Here is a 21,430-nt window from a genome sequence, read left to right as displayed (position 1 = left end):
CAATTTGCCCAACCAACGCAATGTGTATTTTGGTTTCTTGACTGATAGTGATTAAGTGCTACGGCTGCTAACCAAGAGGTCAGCAGTTCAAACCCGCCAGGTGCTCTTTGGAACTCTATGGGGCAGTTCTACTCTGTCCTATAGGGTCACTATGAGTCGGGATCAACTCAATGGCACTGGGTTTGGTTTTTTTTGGTTTTGATTCCATTGGTATCGATTGTGGATCCAAGTAAAACGAAATCCTTGAAAACCCCAATCTCCTCCCCGTTTATCATGGTGCTGCTTATTGGCCCAGTTGTCAGGATTTTTGTTTCCTTTATGTTGAGGTGTAATCCATACTGAAGGCTGTGGTCTTTGGTCTGTCTTCATCAGTAAGTGCTACAAGTCCTCTTCACTTTCAGCAAGCAGGGTTGTGTCATCTGCATAAGGCAGGTTGTTAATGAGTCTTCCTCCAATTCTGATGATCGGTTCTTCATATAGTCCAGCTTCTCGGATTATTTGTTCAGCATACAGATTGAATAGATGTGGTGAAAGGATTCAACCCTGACACACACATTTCCTGACTTTAAACCACTCAGTATCCCCTTGTTCTATTCAAACTACTGCCCCTTGATCCATGTACAGATTTCTCATGGGCATGATTGAGTGTTCCAGAATCCCTGTTCTCCCCAATGTTATCCATAATATGTTATGATCCACACAGTTGAATGCCTTAGCATAGTAAATAAAACACAGGTAAACATCTTTCTGGTATTCTCTGCTTTTAAGCCAGGATCCTTCAGACATCAGCAATGATACCCCTGGTTCCATGTCCTCTTCTAAATCCTGCTTGAATTTATGGCAGTTCTCTGTCAGTATACTGCTGCAGCTGCTTTTGAATGATCTTCAGCACAATTTTGCTGGCATGTGACATTAATGATATTGTTCTATAATTTCTGCATTTGGTTGGATCGCCTTTCTTGGGAATAGGCATAAATATGGATCTCTTCCGGTGGATTGGCCAGGTAGCTGTCTTCCAAATTCCTTGGCATAGATGAGTGAGCACTTCCAGCCCTGCATCCGTTTGTTGAAACATCTCAGTTGGTATTCCAACAATTCCTGGAACTTTGTTTTTCACCATGCCTTCAGTGCAGCTTGGATTTCTTACTTCAGTACCATGGGCTCCTGATCATATGTTACCTCCTGAAATGATTGAACTTCGGCCAATTCTTTTTGGTGTAGTGACTCGGTATATTCCTTCCATCTTCTTGTGATGTTTCATGTATCATTTAATATTTTCCTGAATCAAGAACTTAGCTTACATTATTCTGATTGGTAGGAGAGCAATCAGTAAAGTGGATGGTGGGGTATGTCGAAACAGGGCTTTGTACACTCACATAATTTCAGAAGTGCATGCTCAAAAGGGGGTCACAAAATGATTGATGGGGGCCAGAGTCTGCTGGTTCTGCCCAGCCAGAGCTCTAGGGTCATATGCACGTGAATGGGAAGAAGTTAGTCTGATGGTTCCACCCAGCCAGAGCCCCAGGGCCATATGTGTATGAAGTCAAGGTTACATTCTCAGAAACGCAGAGCAGAAGTCACAAAATGGAGTCCAGCCTACACCTGAGCCAGCCATCCTACGCATGCCAGGCACCTCAGTTTTGGAACCCTTGTAAACTGGAAACATACAGAAAAATATGCTCTGAAAAGTGTAATTCAGCCCAACCCTGTTGACCCATTACAAAATTGTCACACTCTGCCATTAGGCTGCATTCCCTGGATACAAGAATTCTCTTACTAAGCCAAAGATAAGGCAGATTCAGAAAGAAAATCCTAAGAAAGTGTGCATGTACCTGTGTGTGTATACACCCACCTGTGTGTTCTTCTGTGCAAGTGTTTGTGCACGCATGTGAATAGATTGGGCTATGAAAGAGTAGGGTGCCTTGCAATAGGCATTCCTGATCACCATGGTGTTTTACATCCATTGTTTCTATGCTTCACAAGATCCCTAGGTGAACAGGATAGTATTACATTCATTCTGATAAAGAAACAGCCTCAGAAAGGGCAAGCATCTACAGTACAAAACTGGTATTTTAACGCACTTCTCTCTGATCCCGTATTTAAGATCATAACTATATGGCCACTTGCCACTTGATCCTCTCTTACTGCTTAAATCCAAAGAAGACTCACTGATGGGTGATGTTATGGACTTAATTGTATCTCCCCAAAATATGTGTTGTAAATCCTGACCTCTATGTCTGCCGTTATAATTCAATTTGGGAATGGCTTGTCCTGATTATTTTAATGGGACAGAAATAGTGTAGGGTGTATCTTGAGTTAATCTCTTCTGAGATATAAAATGGATATAAACCAGGCTGATTAGGGAGAGAAGTAAGCAGAGATGGAGGAAGAGAGCTGCCAAGCCACATAAGGACCACCCCGGAGCAGAAGCTCATAAGAGACCAGGACCTCCTCCAGAGCTGACAGAGAAAGAGCCTGCACCTTGAATTCAGACCTCTAAACTGTGAGAAAATAAATTTCTTTTTGTTAAAGCCACCAATTTATGGTATTTCTGTTATAGCAGCACTAGAATTTGGCACTGAGAAATGGTGGTGTTGCTCTAACAGACACCTAAAAATGTGGAAATAGTTTTGGAATTAGGTAATGGGTAAAGGCTGGAAGAGTTTTAAGGTGCCTAATAGTGAATAGTGAATTTCAATAGTGAAAGCCTAGATTTTCTGGAGGAGACTATCGGTAGGATTACGGAGGTCAAAGGCAATTCTTATGAGGGCTGAGAAGGAAGTGAGAAGGGCTATAGAGAAAGTCTCTATCATCTTAGAGAATATGTACGGTGCCGATGACAGAATGATGTTAGAAATGTGGAAATGAAAAGTGCTTCTGGTGAGGCTTTAATAGAAAAAGGTGAACACGTGATTGGACAGTGGGGGAAGGCGAAGCTTTTTATGCCACGGCAAAGAACTTCTCTGAGTTATGTTCAAATGTTTGGTGGAAGGTAGAACTTGTAAATGATGACCCTGGATATTTGGCTGAGGAGATTTCTAAGTGTCTTAGTCGTCTAGCACTGCTATAACAGAAATACCACAAGTGGATGGTTTTAACAAAGAGACATTTATTCACTCACTGTCTAGTAGGCTACAGGTTCAAAATCAGGTTGTCAGCTCCAGGGGAAGGCTTTCTCTCTTGGCTCTGGAAGAAGGTCCTTGTCATCAATCTTCCTTTGGTTTGGGAGCATCTCAGCACAGAAACCTCAGGTCCAAAGGATGCTTTCTGCTCCTGACACTGCTTTCTTGGTTTTATAAGGTCCCCTGTCTCTCTGCTTGCTTCTCTCTTTTATATCTCAAAAGAGAGTGGCTTAAGACACTATCTAATCTTGTAGACCTCATCAATATAACTGCAGCTAATCCACTTTATTACATCATAATGATAGGATTTACAGCATATAGGGAAATCACATCAGAAGACAAAAGGGTAGACAATCATACTATCATACAAGGGAATCATGACCTAGCCAAGCTAACTGATATTTTAGGGAGACACAATTCAGTCCATGACACTATGCAAGATTTTAAGTGGCTGTGTGGTTTCTCCTTGCCACTTATCGTAAAATGCAACAGGAAGGACATGGACTTAAAAATGAACTGTGCAAAATGAAAACAAAACATAAAGATTTGGAAAATTCTGTTGTACAAATTAAGGACACATGTCCTAGAATCTTCACCAAGGATGTGACTACACAATCTTTTGTTAAAGAGATTAACTCTGTGACTGATGTATCTAACCAACTACCACAACAGAAAACCCATCAGCTTAGACCGAAGGGGACAAAGAAAGAACAAAAGGAAAGAACACTGTCTTGCCTCTTGGAATTCTACAGGCAGAAAAGAGGCCAAAGGAAATACATCTGTTGTCCTCCAAGAAAAGAAAAGGACTATCCCTGGAACAGCTTGGAGGCTGAGCAGAACTGTTGGAAGGAGCATGGGAAGCAGGGCTGCATTGGTTTCAAAGAGTGGAGTCATGGCCTCCTAAGTTAAAAAGAGTCAGATATTCACCAACTCAGTTCTGGAGTGTGAGGTTGCCATTCATGAGTGCCAGGGGACAGGGCTTCCATGCCCAAGGAACAAAAGAACAGAGCCTACTGGGGCTGAGGGGGTGCAGTCACCAGTCAGGTGGATTAGGGGAATGATGCCACCCAAAGCCAAAGGAGCAGAGTTGCCATTCCAGTGGGCCTCCACCCAGAATCCAGAGCACTTGGCCAATACCCAGAGCCTGGAGGGCAAGGCCATTGCCCAGTTTGGAGGACAGGGCCATAGTCCAGAGAGTCCCAAACAGGGGATTATTTTCAAGACTTGAGAGCTAATGTAAATTGTTCAGCTAGGTTTTGAACTTGCTGGGTGCCCATTATCCCTTCTTTCTCTCCAATTTCTCCCATTTTTAATGGAAATGTCTACCTGTCCCTATTCCAACATTGTAATTTGGAAGCAGGTAATTTGTATTCTAAATTTCACAGGTTCACAGATGAAGAGGAATTTTGCCCCAGTATGTAATATGCCTAAAGTCTTACCCATATTTCACGTAGATGATTCAGAAGATGAGATTTTGGACTTGGAGTTGATTTAAGACACTTGAAATGATGTGGTGGGGTAAATGTGTTTTGCAGGTGGCAAGAATACGAATTTTGAAAGTCCAAAGGGTGGAATGTTATGGATTGAATTGTGTTCCCCAAGAATATGTGTTGTTAATTTTAACCTGTATGTCTGTGGTTATAATTTCATTTGGAAATGGATTGTCTTTGTTATGTTCATGAGACAGAATTAGTGTAGAGTGTATCTTGAGTTAATCTCTCTTGAGATATAAAAGAGTTATAAACCAAGCTGATTAGGAGGAGAGAAGCAAGCAGAGATGGAGGAAGAGAAATGCCAAGTCTCAATGAAAATCAGCCAGGAGCAGAAGCTCAAAGGAGGCAAGGACCTTCCTCCGGAGCCAACAGAGACAGAAAGCTTTCCCCTAGAGCTGGCACCTTCAATTCAGACTTCTAGCCTTCCAAACTGTAAGGAAGTAAATTTCTGTTTGCTAAAGCCACCTACTTGTAGTAATTCTGTTATAGCAGCACTAGATAACTAGGACAGGTGTTTAAAAAAAAGATTATAAATATGGATGTGAGAACTTCAGAGTTCCTGGCCTCAAAACTCTTCAGAGTCTGGAAACACCTATTGTTTTATAAGCCTTCATCCTGTTCTGGAGTTTGCTACCACCTGGAAACCACAATTCAACCAATTTCTCAAAGGGGATGATAACTATGAAGTCCCTGGGTGGTGCAAATGGTTAAGTACTTGGCTACTAACAAATGTTTAGTGATTCGGACCCATTCAGAGATGTCTCAGAAGAAAGGCTTGGTGATCTGGTTCCAAAAAATTATAGACTTGAAAACTTGATAGAGTGCAGTTCTACACATGAGGCCGTCATGAGGTGGAGTTCATTCGATGGCAACTGGTTTGGTTTGGGGTTTCGGTTTATGATTAGTGTAACTGTCTGTCAGTTCATTGTACTGTGGTGATTTTCCTGTTGCTATGATGCTGAAAGCTATGCTACTGATATTTCAAATACAAGCAGGGTCACCCACGTCACCCATATTGGACAAATTTCAATGGACCTTCCAGATTAAGATGGAGTAGGAGGAAAGTCTTGATGACCTACCCAAAAATTAGCCAGTGGAGGCCCTCTGGATCACAACAGAAAATTGTCCAATGTAGTAATGGAAGATGAGTAGTGAAGGCACAACACAATAACTGCAACCACGAACTCACACATACCAACAATCATGAAGATGGCAGAGGCCTGGCAATGTCTCCTTCTGTTATACATAAGGTCCGCATGAACGGGAGCTGACTCGTGAAAGCTAACAACATCGTGATGACTGTATCACTCGGGGTCCTGGCAGGACACACATGGAAACTCAAAGTAGTAATAGAAGATGTGTAATAAAAGGACTATTTACAGAGGTGTGGGCAGGTTTAAGGGAGCCAGCAAGGGTGAGCACAGCACCCAAGAATCAGCAGCAGTAGGAAGCTGACACCACGTGAAAAGGCTGGGGTAAGAAATGGCCTTATAGAAAGCTGGTGAGAACCATAGCAGCAGGACAGAACCACCCTCCTGCAGCTACAGCTGTGGATTTAACCTCTTTCTTCCCACCTGATCATCGCCTACCAGTGCCTCCCTCTAATGTACCCAACAAGAAATCTGAGGTTCGGGGTGTCTAGGGGATGTTGTCTGTAGAGGAGAGATCAGCTTCCCAGGGCAGGGCAGAGAATGGATCAGAAGGAACAAAGAGAGCTTATTGGCCTTCTCAGATTGGTTATTTGTCTTGACTTTGAGAATCATCACACATAAATGACTGAAGAGGACATGGTGGCGACATGACAGAGCTACAGGAACATGTGAGGTAGTCACAGCAGCAAAGAGCAGGATAGAAGGACAGGGTGCCATCTGGCATAAACCCCCTTCCAGCAGTAATGTAACATACTTTGTTGTACTTAGCTGCCATTCAGTCAGTCCCCGGCTCATAGCAATCCCATGCACAATGGAACAAAATGCTTCCCAGTCCTATGCCATCCCCATGATCAGCTGCATATCAGACCTTTGTAATCCATAGGGTTTTCATTGGCTGACTTTTTGGAAGTAGATCGCCAGACCTACTGTCTTAGTCTGGGAGCTCTGCTGAAACCTGCTTATCAATATGCAACTTCCACTGCAAGACAGGTGGTGACTGCACATGAAGTACGCTGGCTGAGATGCAAACTCAGATCTCCCTCATGGGAGGCAAGAATTCTACCCGTGAACCACCAATGTCCCTGTAAGGTCCCTTACAATGCTGAAAACAGAGACCAGGGCCATCTCTAAATTTTAAATAGCAATTCAGAATGTGTGGTCTCTGCACACTAATATAAACTTTATTTCCCTTTTGCTCCAAGGCTGTAGAAACCCTCAGGGAAAATGCAGTATAAGAAAAGTTTTAGGCTCTTGAGTCACCAGCCAATCTCCGGGCAAATATCTTCACATTTCAGAATTGTGACAAAGCAGTATTATTTTTGTGCATACACATATAAAGAGAGGCATAAAAATGCACAACATAAAAATAGACCTGTGGCATATTAGCGATGCAATTCATCTACAGCATTATTCAACCTGTACTCTTGTTCATCTGCATTTCACACCCTTGGAGAGAAGATCTAGAAAAAAGAAGGTGGGCAGAGTAGGCTGACATTTTTAGCCTTTGAACAATGGATGGAACCTGCCCAGGGAAGAAGCCATTTTCCCCCAGGTAAATCGGGTGCCGCAGGAGAGAAAATATTCCTTCCAGACTTATGAAGGCAAAAGGGGGATTATAGGGAGTAAAAATACAGAAAAGTACACTAGGTGTTAATAAAAGAATAATTCTGCCCTTCCCCCAGCTCAATCAGAGCTATCAGTACTTAATCTCTACCCTTCCTGAATACCCCACCCAGCAGGAAGACCAAAGTGAATTAGACCTTCAAGGGTTCACAGGAAAAATCCAGCTAAAGACTTTGTAGCAGGTAGTACAATTGTAAAAATTGATTTTGAATGTCACAATTCCCACCCTTCCCTAGGCTTACATATTTATTTGACTTGTCCCTGAAGGCATCTAGGTTGATTATGGGATTCTGGATTAGAAGGAAGTGAAATGGGTTGAAAAGAATCATAATGTCAGCTATTATCATTACTATGTTTTGTTGAGTTTAGAAATATATTATGGACCTAGGAATAGAAAAGAAGTATATAAAATGGATCCTCCCCACAATAAACATATTATCTTTTTGTGAAAGATTAGGCCTTACAGATGGTATGATTAGTGATGAAAATATAAGTGATCCAGAAAGCCAGCCAGCACTACTGATTCTATGTCCTTAAAGTACCTTGAATATGTCCAGTTCTCTCCATCCCCACTGCACTACCTCAGTTCAGATCAATATCCTTTCCTTAGATTACCCCAGCAACTTTCGGAACAATTTCCTTCTCCTAAATCTATCCCTTACTATTTGTTTTCCACAATCCAACCAAGTGCTCAAAAAAATTCAAGTTGTGTCAGTCAGGGTCCAGCCAGGAAGACAACCAACTTATCAAAAAACCAAACCAAATCCATTGCCATTGAGTCAATTCTGACTTATAATGACCTTATAGGACAGAGTAGAACTGCCCCATAGAGTGCCTGGTGGATTTGAACTGCTGACCTTTTTGGTTAGCAACCATAGCTCCTAATCACTACACCACCAGCGTTCCCACAATCAGTCAATCACAGGTATACCCTTTTATTGCGCCATGTGACATTGATTACTCTGTATTTTTTTTTTTTTTTTTTTCAGGGCTACAAGCCACTTTCCTGGGTAATTTCTTTTCCATCTCCTCTGTCCAAATCAAAAAAATCCTCTGTGGAAATCAAACCTGCACTGATTCAAGATATGTAAAATGGTGTCAGTAGAAAAGTAAAGGAAGCCATACTTTTAACTACATCTATGGTTTTTTAATTATTTTAAACTTTTCCTGAGTGTCTCTATTACATTTCAACTAAAAAATTAGCTGAAAAGACCTAAAATCTGCACGTCACCTTCTACCATTCATCCTACTGTTATTACCAGGAGTTAGTCCCAAAACGAGACACGCAGCAGGCTGGGAAGATTTGCTTTGATTCCAGCCTCTGACTCAATCCTCTTTCTGCTATAAAGTAGGGCAGCAACATAGAACAGCAGAATTGGCCTCCTTTGTTCCATTCATTCCTGTGAGTTCCTCTCATTCCAGAAGGACCAGTGCCAGAGATGCAGGTCTGTGTGGTCTCCCTGCTGAGTTATTCTCTGGCCCTCTGTCAGAGTTAGGTAAGAGGAATGACTGAAAAAGGCTAAACCGCATTCTGGCCTATGCTTTCGGCAAATGCATAGTAATCCTCTTTCCTAATGTATTGATTAGAGACAAGCAAAATGAGATCAGATAGTCAATTATGATGATCAATTTTTTAATCAGACCCAGGAGCCTCATATCTGCTAAGATTCACAGGACTTCAAACCCATTGCTTCCTGTGTGTTTTCTCAGTGTCCTGCTATATCCCCTTGAGTTTCTAAATGTATCTTTCCTTCTCCTGGCTCATGACCTCTCTGCTTATTTGACCCCTTTCCCTTTCCAACATCGATTTTGCACCCAACTGCTTTCTCTATTTTGTTGTTCACCTACAACCTCTGCACTGAAAAAATCATGGACTAGAAGGCAGGAGAATGGACGATTTGAAATTGGTCAAAAGGAGCCAGAAGATAGAATATCCTGGAAGTGGGAGAAAATGAGGCCAACGCTCTCTCTAGCTGGCAATAATATTTTAGAAAAACAGGCTATAACTTAGGCTGTGTGAAGGCAGGTCTTGTCTTTTACTATAAAATTACGGACATCTGCTGAGAGTCAAATCAATTGAAGTTGGTCCCTCTTGAAACAAAGACCTTGTGCAGACTCATTTTTATAAAAATATTTTTAATTAATAGATGCCTTCATCAAACATGAGAAGAATTAAGCATTAACACTCACCAGAGACCCTGAAATTAGATTGATTATCTGCATCTTAATTTGCTTTTTTGACACCACTAATTTATTTTTAATAGGTCTGTAATTTAACTTTATCCATTTCTTATTCTGTTTGGCAGACTCAAATGCCTGAAGCTCACCAGTCAGCTTCTGTAAACTTTAGGCACTACTGTCTGCACAGTATATTAATTTTTAAATTATCCAGCCCAGTATGAGGAAGAATATCAATTAATTTCCATATCAGAGTCAGGTTAACACCCCTCCCAGTAACTGAAATGAAAGAGAAGGCCAACTGTAAGGATACTGTAGACTAAAGATAACTCTTAGAGCCATCCTAATTGACCCCAACTAGTCAAAAAATTCTCAGTCTTAGATCAGAATCTGCTGGCTTTGAAATATCTTCTATTTGAATAAGTGGCATGATATAAATATTTCAAGGGAGATAAATGCTCCTCTGTTGGCACCTGTTATCCAAGAGCGACTCATGGGATTGTGGTGAATGGAGGGCAAGGGCCTTTGACTGTTGTGTTCGCTGACGTATCTCAGGAACCTAGAACAGTACCAAAACATGATAGTCACTCAATAAATACTTGTTGAATAAATAAATTGTGAACACTAGATGAAATATAAGGCAAACACTACTGATGCTCCCCAAAATTGAAACAACTTTGATTCAAGATGTGTAAAATGGTGCCAGTAGACAGAGAATGGTTTTCAGAAGGTAAAAGAGACAAGCAAAGTCAGACAGAAAAAAAAAGAACTAACTAAGTTGCCATGGCAAATGCATGAAAATTAGAGAAGTCTTATACCCTTGCTAGGGATAGTTTAGAAACATTTGTTTGTCAAGGATATTGTTCCCACACAGGTATTTACCTACAATATATTGGAAGGTGTGAGAAGAACCGTGATATAGCCTATTTGGAGAGAGTAATCATGAGTCTGGACTAGGAAAACTACATGTAAAGTACTGGTTCAATTCTGAGCTCTGCAATTTTAGCAGGTCATTGCAAACAGGAGGCTTCCAGATGAGAAGATCAAAAAGGGAGGATTATGGAAGGAAAGGTTGCATGATCTGGGGCTCTTTAGTCTAAAGCAAATATCTGAAGGGCTGATGACATATGTGTTGCCCCAGAGAGAAGAACTGCATCAAGGAAAACAGATATTTGGCTCAGTACAAAAATATTTAATGCAAATGAAAGCTCTCCAGGGACTGCCATTGTAGGTCAGTATTTCATACTTCTCAACTGAACAGCTGTATTAGCCTCTTTAATAGCCTCCCCACCTTCTAATTTCACCATCCCAATCCATCCCGGCCACTAATGCCAAACTGGCATTTCTAAAGCACAGCATCAATGACACACATCCAAGTTTAAAAACTCTTCAATGGCTCCTAACTTCTCATTTTTGCACTAGGTCCAACTTCAGCAGCTAGATATTAAAGGACACCCATAACAAGGCTTCACTTTACTTTCCCAGGGATTTTTCCATTACCGTACATGCCCTTATTCTCCCGGCTAAAACAAGACAACTCACTCTTCCTCAAACCAACATTAAACTTGCAAGCATCAGCCCTCGTTTCTCTCTCTGTGTGGCATGCTCCCTGAGCATCACAGGTTGTCCAAAGTCTGCGCACCTTTCAAAGGACCGTTTCAATTCCATCCCATCTGTGATGAGATGAATACTTCATTATTCTGAAAAGCCCAACAGAATTTCTCCCAAGATTGTCTTCATTTTGTAAAACCCCTTGCTAACTAAGGGGATTCAAAAGAACCCTAAACAATAAAGAGGAATGGTTAAGTGTCACTGCATCAGGAAAACAAAAAAGTTAAACTACAGATTTTTTTTTTTTTGCCTGATTTGGAGCCGTGAAATGAATAAGAAAAAGAGTACAGTTGAAAAGATTTATGTAGAATACAAGCAGAACTATGAGATTTGCATGCCAAGATCACTGCTGCTGAGTGGAGAATAAATAGAGAGGAGTTAGGGTGTGGAGAGGGAGGAAAATTGAATCAACCCCAGGTGATGATGGTGATGGCCATGTCCAAAGGCGTGTTAGTGCAGGTGGCAAGAAATGGTATGATCCAAGACACTTACTAGACAGATCCATCAGAAATGCTGAAGATTGTATGTGAGGAGGAGAGTGAGGGATATGAGCAAATCATGGGTGAACTCCTAGATTTCTGGCTTGAGCAACTGGGTGGCTTGTTGTTAGAGCCAATACTGAGATCAGCAGCACTGGAGGTAAGGTGGAAATCAAAAGTTCCACTTTGGCAAATTATGGCTCATAGGTCTGTGAGATATCCAAATGGAAATATCAAAATGGGTGGTTTGGATAAGTAAGGCTAAAGCCCAAAGGAAAGATCTAGCTTGGAGAGACCAATTTGAGAGTTATCATTATAAAGATGCTATTTAAAATTATGATAATGGATTAGAATCATTTAGGGAAAGGGAAAAATGAAAGAGAATAAGTGCTGGCCCAGTTCTTAGTCTTCATTGTTATAATTAGTTGCCTTGGAGTTAGCCCTCACCTCATGGTGACCCCATGCACAAGGGAAAGAAATGCTGCCCGGTCCTACATCATCCCTGTGACCGGCTGTGGATCAGACTGTTATGATTCACAGGGTTTTCATTGGCTATTTTTTGGAAGTAGGTTTCCAGACCTTTTTTCCTAGTCTGTCTTAGTCTGCAAGGTCTGCTGAAACCTGTTCGGCATCATAGCAGCACACAAGATTCCTCTGACTCAAGGGCAATTGCTGTGCTGAGGTGCATTAGCCAGGAATTGAACCTGGGTCTCTCGCATGCAAGGTGAAAATTCTACCACTGAACCACCAATGCCTCCCTTAGTCATCGGGAACACCAAAATTGAGTTAAATGGAAGAGGGACCCTGAAATAGGGACAAGAAATCCAGGCAGCTGGGAGGACAGGAGAGCACAGGAAGGAGTAACATTGCTGCAGTCAAGACTGAACACTCGCCCAGCAGGAAAGAGTGCTAACCAAGTCAAATGTTACTGAGAAACCAAATAACACAGGAACAAAAAAGTCCACTTTTATCTCAGTAAAGCTATTTCATCCTTTTGAAGGCAGGAGGAGATTTAATGTGGAACCCTGAGTACTGGACTTGGCCTTTGATAGGCAAGTGGACTCTTCCTCTACAGTAATAAGAGAAAGACGAAGATGAATGTCACTTAGAGAGAGTAGCTGCCTGATTCTCAGCACAGCATAATGTCCCCATGGGCTGCAGCTCTCTGAGATAAGAAGCCACTAATAATCTCACTCACACTCCTCAAACACCTGCAGCCCCTTAACCCTGAACCCCAACAACAGTATATCAGAAGGCTTTTCTGAAAACCAATTTGTGGATGGGTTCACAGCATGCAAATTTCTTGAAGAGATAAACAATGCTTTCCTCATCTCTTCACTTTCTCAAGTCCCCAACATAGTACCAAGCTTGGAGTAAGTCTTCCATTTGTGTTTTTCAGTTGGTATCATGGATTTTTTTTTTTAATTGCTGAAAAGTTCCTCACACCTCAAGCATATTATAAAATATGGGAGAAAATTGGTAAAGAAATTAACCTATAAATATTCTGTCTTTCTAACTTACAGGAAAATTCTCACACAAGCTAAAGAAAAATGAAAGGTTCTAGTTACTTGAGAGACGTGGTTGTCTGATAGATTATTAGTGTGGGTAAGAGATAAGTTCAAAGCTTAGCTCAGTATTTCTTCTGAACTGAACATTGTAAGTGGAGCAAGCCAAGAACCAGAACACCTAGTGTTTTCAGGAAGCATACTTTTAAATCAATTACTCCAGAGCCCTAAATGGCAATGCTAGCATACAGTACAAGGGTCTGACAAGAGTAAGTCTCATACAGAATAACTAATGGTAACCTTTAATTTAGAGTATATCACTGGTTATAGTCTTGTTGTTGTTTTTAGGTGCCATCAAGTTGGCAGAACAAAACACTGCCAGGTCTCATGTCATCCTCACAATCCTTGCCATATTTGAGCCCATCGTGGCAGCCACTGTGTCAATCCATCTTGTAAAGGATCTTTTATTTTTTGCTGACCCTCTGCTTTACCAAGCAAGATGTTCTTCTCCATGGACTCGTCCCTCCTGACAACATGTCCAAAGTACGTGAAGTCAAGTCTTGCCATCCTTGCTTCCGGCTGTACTTCTTCCAAGAAAGATTTGTTCGTTCTTCTGGCAGTCCACGGTATATTCAATATTCTTCATCAATGCTATAATTCAAAGGCATCAATTCTTCTTCAGTCTTCCTTATTCATTGTCTAGCTTTCACGTGCATGTGAAGTGATTGAAAATAATATAGATTGAGTCAGGTGCACATTAGTCCACAAAGTTATGTCTTTGCTTTTAAACACCTTAAAGAGGCCTTTTGCAGCAGATTTGCCCAATGCAATACAGTGTTTGATTTCTTGACTGCTGCTTCCATGGGCATTGATTGTGGATCCAAGTAAAACGAAATCCCTGACAACTTCAATATTTTCTCCCTTTATCATGATGTTGCTTTTTTGCCCTAGTTTTTATAGTCTTACAAGTGCAAAATAATCTTGGAATTTATAGAGAGGTTTATGTAAAATATATGAGGCCAGAGCAAAGAGGAAGATCTAGGCAGAAAGCTAGAGAGAACTAAGAAAAGGAAGAGACCAAGCAAGCAAGAGAAAGCTATTTTAATAATGTTTTAAGTAAAGTAGAAGGGTGAGAAACCCTGTCTAAGTTGGAAAAAGGAGCCAGGGACATCTGAGAATTGACCAAGAGGCTACTTTAATTGCTAACCATAAATCACACACCTTGTGTTTTCTGTGCAAACTAACTTTCATTTTCTCAACTCCTTGCTTTTTTGAAAGCTGGTAACCTGAGCCCTCATTTCCTCCAGCCAGAATAAGGCAACCTCTTTGCTGTGGTTTCCCAGGATCTTAACAGCAGAGGTTCCAGATGGCACCTTTGGTTCTACCATGTGCTCAGGACCATTTGGAGCCTGTTTTGCCAGATGGGTTTACAGGCTCCATGGAACACTGAGAGCCATCTAACCTACACCTTTTAGAAGAAATCATAGAATCTACTGAAAATATATGCAATAGAGAGTATATAACCTTCCTTCCAGAACCCACAAGTGCCCTATTCGAATTCACTCATTTTACAAAGAAGACAAATGAGGCATAGAGATATTGAGTTGGAACAGGTCACACAGCTGGCTAGTTGCAAAGCTGAGGCCAGAATTCCTAATACAGCATGATTCCATAGGTAAATTTTTCACTTGACCTCAATTTCTTCGTCTGTGCATGGGGGTAATAATGATCAGTTTGCTGAATAGTGGCGGACAACATAAACGATGTATGTAAATACTCGGCGTAGTGATTGACTTGATACATAGCAGACATTCAATAAAATATACTCTCCCTTTTTACCATTCATTGCCACTCACTACGTGATGCTTTACCAAGAGCTACCAGACAAAAACATATTACATCAAGCGCCCAGCTTTTTCCAGTGTTAAGGATACCTTGAGTAGGTTATTTTCACAAGTTTATCATTAATATTGCAAATGAAAGATGTTTCCCTATCTTCCATCTAAGTTAAATAGCATTAAATAGCTTGGAGTCTCTTTATGTTGCCTCTTTTATTTCTTAAAATTTTTTATTGAACTTTAGATCAAGGTTTACAGAACAAACTAGTTCCTCATCAAACATTAGTATGCATGTTGTTCTATGACATTGGTTAACAACCCCACAACATGTCAACACTCTCCCTTCTCAATCCGGGTTCCCTGTTACCAGCTTTCCTGTTCCCTCCTGCCTTCCAGTCCCTGCCCCAGGGCTGGTGCACCCCTTTAGTCTTGTTTTGTTCCATGGGTCTGTTCAGTCTTTGGCTGAAGAGTGAACCTCAGGAGTGGCCTCAATACTGAGCTGAAAGGGTATCTGGGGGCTATACTCTCAGGGTTTCTCCAGTCTCTATTAGGCCAACAAGTCTGGTGTCTCTTTTTGAGCTAGAATTTTGTTCTACATTTTTCTCCAGCTCTGTCCGGGACCCTCTATTGTGATCCCTGTCAGAGTAGTCTGTGGTGGTAGCCAGGCACCATCTAGTTGTACTAGACTCAGTCTGGTGGAGGCCGTGGTAGATGTGGTCCATTAGTCCTTTGGACTAATGTTTCCACTACGTCTTTAGTTTTCTTCATTCTTCCTTGTTCCTGAAGGGCTGAGACCATTGGAGCATCCTAGATGGCCACTCACAGGCTTTTAAGACCCCAGACGCTACTGAACATAGTAGAATGTAGAGCACATTTTTTATAAACTCTCTTCTGCCAATTAAGCTAGATGTTCCCTGAGACCATGGTCCCCACAGCCCTCAGCCCAGCAATTCTGTTCCTCAGGGAGTTTGAATGTGTCTATGGAGCCACCATGGCCTTGTCTTGTACAGGTTGTGCTGGCGTCCCCAGTACTGTGTACTGTCTTACCCTTCACCAAAGTTACCAGTTACCTGCTGTCTATTAAGTGTTTTTACATCCTCATCCCTCCCTTCCCTCATAACCATCAAATATTGTTTCTTTTTGTATCTAAACCTTTCCATGAGTTTTTATAGTAGTGGTCAGACAATATTTGTCCTTTTGTGATTGACTTATTTCACTCAGCATAATGTCCTCCAGATGCATCCATGTTATGAGATGCTTCACAGATTCATCATCGTTCTTTAGCATTGCGTAATACTCCATTGTGTGTATGTGCTACAGTTTGTTTATCCATTCCTCTGTTGATGGGCCTCTAAGTTGTTTCCATTTTTTTGCTCTTGTGAACAATGCTGCAATGAACATGGGTGTACATATATCTATTTGTGTGACAACTCTCATTTCTCTAGGATATATTCCTAGCAGTGGGATTGCTGGATCATATGGTATTTCTAGCTTTCTAAGAAAGCATCGTATTGTTTTCCCAAAAGGTTGTATGATTTTGCATTCCCACCATAAGACTTGCGATTTCCTCGCAGCATCTCCAACGTTTGTTATTTTCTGTTTTACTGATTCATGCCAATAATGCCAGGTGAAATGGTATCTCATTGTGGTTTTGATTTTCATTTCTCTGATGGCTAGAGATCATGAGGATTTCTTCATGTGTTTGTTGGCCGCATGAATGTCTTCTTTGGTGAAGTGTCTTCATTTCCTTTGCCCATTTTTTAATTGCATTATTTGTCTTTTTGTTGTAGAGGCGTTGGATTTCCTTGCAGATTTTAGAGATTAGACCTTTGTTGCATCTTAAATTAAAAAAAAAAAAAGTTGCCATCAAGTTGATTCTGACTCACAGCCCTATAGGACAGACTGTAACTGCCCCATAGGGTTTACAAGGAGCTGCTGGTGGATTTGAACTGCTGACTTTTTGGTTAGCAGCTGAGCTCTCAACCACTGTGCCACCAGGGCTCCTGCTTCTTAAATACTGCTTTGAAAATACGCCTTCCCTGTGTGCCTTCTCATTCAGTTGTGATATGTTTAGGAGGTTCAACAGGCTCATGGCTGTTAGACTCTCAGGGGCACCCTTGATATGACCCACTGTCCCTACTGGAAGGGAGATTGCTCCTCTCCAGATGAGAAATGAGTTTTCTTCCTTCTCTCTATAACTCCTCAGGGTCCAGAAGTCTGAATGTTTAGTGATGCTCAGTAGCCATTTGGACCTGCTAGAAGCCTGAATATTTCTGTGTAATCATTGGGATAACAATAAGGTGATAAATATGTCTAATATCTACAGAATTTGGCAGGAAAAAAAAAAGAAGAAGAAAAGAGAGGCGAAGTGGATAGGCACTAGAGAATCACAGTTCTTAGAAACCCCACAAGGTACAGAAACTCAAGTTCCTCTGACTCTACCAGGTTACTTTCCTCTCATATCTGGAATACAGAGTTCTCAAAACCTTGGCCCTCACTTTGGTTTCCCTCTAAATCCTGCCCACTACTATCCTACTGGTTTAACTACTGAAAAATATAAAGGATGATTAATATGCTGAAGCAGGAAACATTAAAGAGTTCTTGCAGAGTTTTTCCAACTTAAGCTTTTTTTCTATGAGGAATCCCAAAAGCTGCGTCGCAGGGATTCCAAGCACAGAAAATCCCCCGGAGACAAAAGTTAAAATAATTCATTCCCAGCTTAGTTGGGAATCAAAAAAGAAGAGAAAGAAGAACATTTTACAAGGTTATTGAAAGTTTATGGATGGCATATTGGCTTCAGGTATGTCTGGTTTTCATCTAACTTGAAAAAGGCTTAGATTTCAAAAATGAAACGATGCAAATGACTAGTCAGTCATTTTGTGTAAATGCTTTAGACTTTAGATGTTACTGTGAAAAATAAAGTAAAATAAAACAGCTTTAGTACAGCCCCAGTAAGCTCGGTCCATGGACAGCACATTAAATCCTGAATTACATACTTTACCAAACCCTTCCTAATGAGCCATCCAGCTCTCTGATGTGTATAATATACCTTTTAAAAAATGCATGAATGCATATTCCACCCACAGGTTTGGATGGCTCCTTTGGGTTTTTTAAGTTTTGAAGGAGTCCATCAGTCTCCCAGGTATGACATTCTGTGAAAGCCTTAAAAACGAAAATTCAGAAATTAGAAGCTCAACATACCTTAAAGGAGAGTAGTGTATCAGCCAAAAAACAGACGATACAAAGACAAAGTCGATGAGGCATCTGTCTCCCTGAGTTTCTTGTCTTTTTTCAGTTTGGGTCATAACCCTTAAAAAAGTAACTTCATTCCTTCTAATCTATTATAAAACTTTGGCTTGCTTTGCTTATAATCAGAATCCACTAACTTCCTCTAGCTCTCATCTGTGCTGCTGGTGTTAACGGCCACTAATGGATGCTGGCATGAGTTGTAGAGACTTAACAACGGAGATAGGATTTCCAAAGCACCAGATGGAGTCCCTGTTGGCTGCTCAGCAAAGAATGTGGACGTTGATGCATCTCGACCTAAGGAAGTTGGTAAATCAGAAAAAGGAAATACTTGTGAGTAGAGAGAACAAATCACAAGAGGGACTTACAAAGAAGAAGCAGATATAACCTTCCCTCCGGGAAAGAACAAGAAGTAAGCAGTCCATGGCTTAGCAAGCAACAGGAATCAGGTAGAGGGTGAAGAGAGGGAACATGGAGGAAGAAAGAAACAAGGGGGAAAGAAAGCAGCATTAGCAGAGAGCCTTCATTATGCCAGGGACGCCTCTTGCATTCACAGACATCTCAGTTTCCTCGTGACTCTAAAACAGACACCACAGTGGGTTTCAAGAATAGAAATTAATTTTCTTGCAGTCCTGGAGGTTAAAAGTACAAACCAGAGTCTTGCCCCATGTGTTTATGTGTGCCTCTGCATCTATATCGTTCTTTATATAACTAGGAAGTGATTCGTTTTAGGATCCACCTTACACCAGTTACACCGGTATCACCTCAATTGACTAATTGATTACATCACCTTAGATTACATCACATTAGATTGCATTACAGCAAGGTAATTACGTTCCCTTACTACTCCTGCTACCTGGAGCGGTCAAGTGGACTCCTACTCATGGTGATCCCACATATGTCAGTGTAGAATTGTGCTCCATTGAGTTTTCAATGGCTGACTTTTTGGAAGCAGATCACCAGGCCTTTCTTCTGAGGTGTCTCTAGGTGGATGAAAACTTCCAACCTTTTGGTAAGCAGCCAAGCACATTAGATGTAAAGTAATTACACTATATGACATGACATGACATGACATGACATGACATGACATGACATGACATGACATGACATGACATGACATCGCATCCACAGGTGTATGGGTTAGGATTCCAATACATATTTTGGGGGGATACAATTCAATCTGTAACAATGGAATTGCTTCTAATAGAGAAGAAAACTGAAGTTGAGAAATGTTCAGAAATATACTCAAAATCACATGGTTAAGAAATAGCGGTGTCAGAACTCACATTCAGGACTAGGTGACTCTAAAGCCTATAATCTCCAGCCCTTCCCTTGGCTACTGATGGATGTAGCAGACCTGAATCCTCAGGCTGTGAAGACGAGTGAAAGAGGGTAGAGAACCCAACCTAAGACAGAGGGCATGGCCAGAAACTTCTGTCCAAGATGGCTCGATTGCCCACCTACGCCAAGTTTCCTAAACTGTTTAAAAAAAAAAAAAGGCTTATTTCATAAGGTTTTTGTTATAAGGATTGCAAAAGTTAATATATGTAAAGCACAGTGCCTGGCATGTTGAAAGCTATATATCAGGGGTAGCCTATTATCATTATGTCCCTGCTTAATGATTCACCTCAAATTACATCTACTTGAAGAGGTTTATATTATGAGCCTATACTGTGAGGAAACCCTGGTGGCGTAGTGGTTAAGTGCTACGGCTGCTAACCAAGAGGTCAGCAGTTCAAATCCACCAGGTGCTCCTTGGAAACTCTATGAGGCAGTTCTACTGTGTTCTATAGGGTCGCTATGAGTCAGAATCGACTCGACTCCCGTGGGTTTGGTTTTGTTTGGTATTCTGTGTGTACCAATCACCACATGAGAGGAGCTGTTTGTGGTATTTCAAGTTTCTATAGGCTCTACACAGATTTTTTTTTCCTCCAACATTATAGAAATAATAAATTAAGATGGGCTAGGTATGACTTGCGTTGTAGTGGTTGAGTCCTATGGTTGCTAACCAAAAGGTTGGCAGTTTGAATCCACCAGGCACTCCTTGGAAACTCTATGGGGCAGTTCTACTCTGTCGTATAGGGTGGGTCACTATCAGTCGGAATCAACTTGACAGCAATGGGTTTGTTTTGGTTTTTTTTTAGATACGACTTGAGCAGGCCAAGATGGTTACAAAATTGCAGACTATGACCCAAATTTGGTAAAGTAGGACCGGAAAAGCTTGTTAATTGCAAAAGTTCAGGTCTAACATAGAAATACATTTCTCATCTCTGTGTGATTCAGATCTGTAAAGAACTAACATAAAGTCAATCTCAACACTGACGGAGGAGCAAAGGGAGAATGAACTCGTCTAATCTGTTGCCACCATTTGACACTAGTGGACTTGGTAGCTTAGAAAGCTAACTTGTCTGGTGTGTCATAGTCAAGCCTGCACTCCATGGCTGCAGGATCTGAACACAGTGCTCTTTCCACTATGCCAGTGTCCCCCAGTAGAGTTGGTGGTCACATTAAAACACATTTAAGCATGACATAGTCTCCTAGCAGTCACCAGCATGACAGTACAGGTTTTTCATGGCATCAGTCAGCAGACCACCTGATATCAGTCAATAAAGACATTTCTGGCCTCCAGGATCATCCTTTCCAAGAATGCTCAGAGATAGCCGAGAGGTGCGTGGCTCTCTGTCCACAAACTGCCTGCTGAGCAATGACTTCTGTCTTCAGCATCACCCATGCCTAGATGGTAAGTTGCGGGAACGGGGAGAGAGGCCATGTACCTTTTGCCAGCTGCAATGCTACTGCCTTTTGAGTATGCAGCCCCCTCAGAGCACCCACCAATCTGGAAACTTCCACTCACCTCCCCTTACCAGCACCCGGTGCCGTCGAGTTGATTCCGACTCATAGCAGCCCTATAGGACAGAGTAGAACTGCCCCATAGAGTTTCCAAGGAGCGCCTGGCGGATTTGAACTGCTGACCTTTTGGTTAGCAGCAGTAGCACTTAACCACTTTGCCACCAGGGTTTCCCACCTCCCTTTACCCTCCCCTAATTTTTCTTCACTTTTGGCCACCATACTTCCTCTTCTCTAAAGAATAATGATTAAAATTTGAGGTGAAAAGGAAAGTAAAATAGAAGCTTTTTTCTTTCTTTTCAATGTGTTTTTCAAATCCTAAATCCTGAACAAAGGT

At 41.4% G+C, this 21,430-nt stretch overlaps 1 non-coding gene across 1 annotated transcript; it reads right to left on the bottom strand.

Moving 5' to 3' along the window:
- Positions 1-12,340: 12,340 nt before the first annotated feature.
- TRNAA-UGC (transfer RNA alanine (anticodon UGC)) lies at positions 12,341-12,411 on the bottom strand. Its single transcript has one exon. It is a non-coding gene; the product is annotated as a tRNA-Ala (tRNA).
- Between the last annotated feature and the right edge of the window lie 9,019 nt (positions 12,412-21,430).

The sequence above is a fragment of the Loxodonta africana genome, chromosome 24, assembly GCF_030014295.1.
Source record: "Loxodonta africana isolate mLoxAfr1 chromosome 24, mLoxAfr1.hap2, whole genome shotgun sequence".
Lineage (NCBI taxonomy): Eukaryota > Metazoa > Chordata > Mammalia > Proboscidea > Elephantidae > Loxodonta > Loxodonta africana.
Note: the sequence above shows the minus strand (reverse complement) of the source record. Positions and strands in the feature narration are given on the sequence as shown.